Raw genomic sequence first — 4549 nt, 5'->3', positions numbered from 1 at the left:
TGGTACTGGATGCTCATTTATCGCTTGGGTAAGTAGGCAAATTTATGGCTTGGGTGTATTGGGTCCAAATGATTTAAATCTTGTAATCTGTACCAGTCCATGAAGGTCTGTGGGGCAAGTTGCAACTGTACGAACTTTACAAATTACAGACACACCAACTGCTTAGAGGCTATTGCAATAGTCCAAAATTGTAGCTACGCAATATCAATAGGCAAAATTTAGGGCAACAACTTGCACAACAGCATTGTTCATTTTTACCCCCCCAAACCCAGTGTGCATATGACTAATGATGAATGCTAAATAACAAGAGTAGGATGAAGCCTTGACATAGTCTCCCACCAAGTTCATCGCCTGTGGTGCTAAAATGAGGTGGACGATTGTTGCCCTTCTGGCTCTGGCTGCGCACACTCCATTGCTCTACCCAGTGCTTAAATCCTCTTGCCATTTCCCCAGTCCACCACTGAAGGTCTTTGCCTGTGAGTGGGCTGGCTGTGACGGTAGCCATTGTTAGTCTGTCACCCTGCGCTCATGTCAACACACCAAGTCATAACATTTCAATTACCCCAGAAAATACTGCATAAACATATTTTGGAAAACACAACTCATAAAGATTGCATCCCCCCCTTTAGTTTATTGCACAAAAACAACGTGTGAAGGTGTAATTGGAGGCTCTTCACAAAGGAAAAGTACTTTGAGAAACCACCTGGCAGTCTGTTACCCTCCATGAAGCCTGATCTTTAACCGATTATATTAGCAAATCTTGGCCATTGTTATGTAAAGAAAACCCAAATGTCTCTCAAGGTCAAATAATTGCTTGAGTTTTGAATGAAAGAAAAAACATTCCACATTCCAACCCAACCACGTCTTCCTCTGAAACAGATGCTTAAAAAGCTATGTATCAGCCTAAGTAGATGCAGACAATCCCATCTCTTCAAACCAACCTGAAGGTTTTGCCTGTTTCCTTGGTGAGTACCTTGTAATTGCCAAGTACAACTGTGCACACCTGGTAGGCTGCCATGGGACACAGAGAGGTAGAGTGAATTTTGAAATTGACGAAGGAGTGAGATGGAACAAGGGATGTTTTGATGGAACAAACAGACGGTCGGGACTGGCACAGAGAAGTGTGGCAAACAAACCTGATGAGTCATCTGTGGGTCGCAGTATGACACTCCTAATTTTATTGTTAATTCACTTTCTTGACTTCGCTTCTCGCTGAGTTTGGCTCGCAGTCCTTCCCCACATAAACACCTTTATTTAGTAACTCTGCAGTCCTGGGATACTGTGGTGATTGGCATTGTGCTGCCTCAGCAGTGCAGTGCCCTGAAGAGAGGAGCAATCATGCTGGCGGAAGATTTGAAATTTCACACTCATACTGTGGGAGGGAATGGGAAACGGGGAGCTTTGGACAAGGTGCTAATTTAGGAGAAGATGCACCACCTGTGTGTGTTTCAAGGTGAGTGTTCATCTAAAGAGCTGATGCGGGAGCTTTAAACTAGGCCGAGAAGGCCAATGTTAGCTCACTGCTTTACTCGCCTGTAGGGGTGCTGAGGGAAGCTATTTTGAATGGGACCCCAGATATGATATAAAATCCATCTTAACTGCACTTGAATGCACAAAACAGCAAGCCTTCCGTTACTTTGTCTTTGTGGGTGTAATACACCACAGCCTTCCAAAAACACAAATGCTTGTCACTGTACGGGCGATTCTGGTTTAGATTTTCCACTGGTTCAAAACACAGAGCAGCACAGGCAGTTTCAGCAGTATGACTCGCCAGAGGTTGTGCGTTGGATGGCTACGGGCCCAATTTCAATGTCCGTCTGCCTATTGGGGTTGTCACATACGCTGGTCGAGGGAAATCAGAGCAAAGCCGAGGACTACTCCTTCAGTCATCAATCACCTGCCTGTAGCTGCTGTGTGAGCCAATCCGCCCAGGCCTCAGGCCAGAGGATTCATCAGAGGGGACAATGCCTGACATCCAGAAAAATGAGTTCAACCCTCCACACATCAGGACAAATTGGAGCCCAATGTCACCGACTTTCTCGGCACGAGAGGTCTACATTCAAAAGGGATAAAAGAGATAGGAATTGTACACCCATACAGTATCTTCTTCCATTTTTGTTTAAAGTTGTGACCATCATTCTCTGAAGGCTTCATGGGACTCCTATAGCAAGGAGCTGTTGTATTAGTCCACGCATGCGTGTGTGCGTGCCTGTCTCTCACTCTGTCTTTTCCCCTCACACAAGCACTTATCCAGGTTGAGGAGATGAAGGGGAGAGTTATCAAGCTGAAAATGATTAATGCTCTTTTTTGTCTTACCTGGCACCTGGAGCACATCTGGCCCTCTGGGACCAGGACGGATATGGTCCTGCTTCAGCAAGTGAGCCCTCCTTTGCCCATCAACCCCCCTCCTGAGGATTCAGGTGGGGGATCATTCCCTGTAGCCAGCACCATCGCCTCCTCAAAAAAACCCCAAGGGTGACACAGTCTGTGCCCACCTTGGATTGGAGCTTAGCACATTAAGCGGGGATGATGTTTATGATGTGGAAATGGCCTGCTATTTATTCAGTGTACAGAGGATGTGGAGATGATTCATCGTGGTCCCTCAGACCTCCACTTTCTATTTTTTCTCACGGGTTCTATTCAACTAATGTCCTCCACTCTCTGTTTTACTTTCTGCCCAGTCCATACGGATTTCCCTTTTCCCTGTTTTTAAATATTTCCAGTTAACTTAAAATTCTTCAAGTTTATCGTGTATTGGTGCATATTTAGGTATTTAGACTCACTTGTGACTGACCTGAGACACAATACTTAAGATCAAATGTTTTACCATAGTAGCAAGGAATGGTCAGATACTGACTGATCACAGAGGTTTTGGATGTCCACATAATGAAAAGGTTATTCAAAAGTCAACTGCTCAGCTGTTTGGAAACAAACAAAGTGTCACGCCCAGGGACTCGTTTTTAGTTTTCACGTTTTAGGTTATGTTTTTGTGTTCAGTCCATGTTTAGTTTAGTCATGTCTTAGTTTCCCTGCACTCTGTTTATTAGTTCACTCACTTCACCTGTGTTTTTTCCCTCAGCTGCACTCACTCTCCAATCACTCTCACTCCGTATTTAGTTTCCTGCCTCCCCTGTCAGTTTGCCGGATCTTTGTTGTATGTTGTTTGTCATCCATGCCATGCTACCAGGTTTGTTCCATGTTCCTCGTCATTTCCCAAGTTAAAGGATAAGACCGGTTTTTTGACATTGGGCCCTTGATTTCACATTATAACATGATGTTCTACTCACCCCTGCTTGTTGTTGAACATTTGGAGTTGTTCCGAAGATATTCGAGAGGCGTCTGGTTGCTCTCCTGAGATATTCGGCCATGAAACGGTTTCCTATGGGCAAGTTTATACAGGCACAAACTATGCTGTTTATAATTTATTAATTACTCTACACTAGCACTGATAACGTGGAGGTGCGTCGCTTACTTAAAAAAATCCGGGTTACTGTAATTTAGATTTTTTTGTCGTAAAGTGGGTGTTACTGACTTCCTCGTCGTGCTACTGCCACAGACAGCCCACAGACCTGCTGCCTATTTATTCATTCGGCTAAAATTCAAAATTAGTAACCCGGATTTTTTTAAGTAAGCGACGCACCTCCACGTTATCAGTGCTAGTGTACAGTAATTAATAAATTATAAACAGCATAGTTTGTACCTGTATAAGCTTGCCCATAGGAAACCGTTTCATGGCCGAATATCTGAAGAGAGCAGCCAGACGCCTCGCGAATATCTTCGGAACAGCTCCAAATGACCAACAACAAGCAGGGGTGAGTAGAACATCATGTTATAATGTGAAATCAAGGGCCCAATGTCAAAAAACCGGTGTTATCCTTTAAGTATTTATTCATGCCAAGTCTTTTGTTTGCCTTTTCTAAGTTAAGTCTTTTGAATCCAGCGTTGCTGCGCCTTTTGTTTGCTCATTGTTTTTTGCTTTAATAAACCAACCTTTACTTTTGAAGTCCGCATCCGTGTCCTCCATCCACCCCACCCTGACAAAGAAAGATGCTGAAATTGTTTTAAGGTTATTCCTGTTTAAACCAGCCACAAGCAAACAATTATATAAAGTTATAAAGAATTATTTTGTTTAATTATTTTTTTGTCCAATAGTAAGCACAAAATTACAAAATTCTTTCCAGTTTATTATTATCAAAGCATAATTGTTACTCGGGCTGTTATGATTTGCCAGTATGAGAGACAAGTGTAATATGTAGATATTGATAGTGTGGTAATATGAGGCATATGGTATTTGTGGCATTCACTCTCAGGGTGATACCCCTCAAACAACACTTAGAAAAAAAGGAGAAGAAGAAAAATATCAATAGCTACCTTAGCTTGGCAGCATCAAGGAGCCAATGATTCCGGTCCGTTAATGCTGTTTGAAACAATTAATAAGAAAAAAATAGGAGAACATAGATACTGCTTGTCAAAATGAAGCCATCACTAAATAACTAATTTACTTCGTAGCTGAGGATATGATGGCAGGTTAATTGGGAATTTTGAATGT

Source organism: Odontesthes bonariensis, chromosome 3 (genome assembly GCF_027942865.1).
Source record: "Odontesthes bonariensis isolate fOdoBon6 chromosome 3, fOdoBon6.hap1, whole genome shotgun sequence".
NCBI classification, from domain to species: domain Eukaryota; kingdom Metazoa; phylum Chordata; class Actinopteri; order Atheriniformes; family Atherinopsidae; genus Odontesthes; species Odontesthes bonariensis.
The sequence above is the reverse complement of the archived record's forward strand: the minus strand, read 5'-3'. Positions refer to the sequence as shown.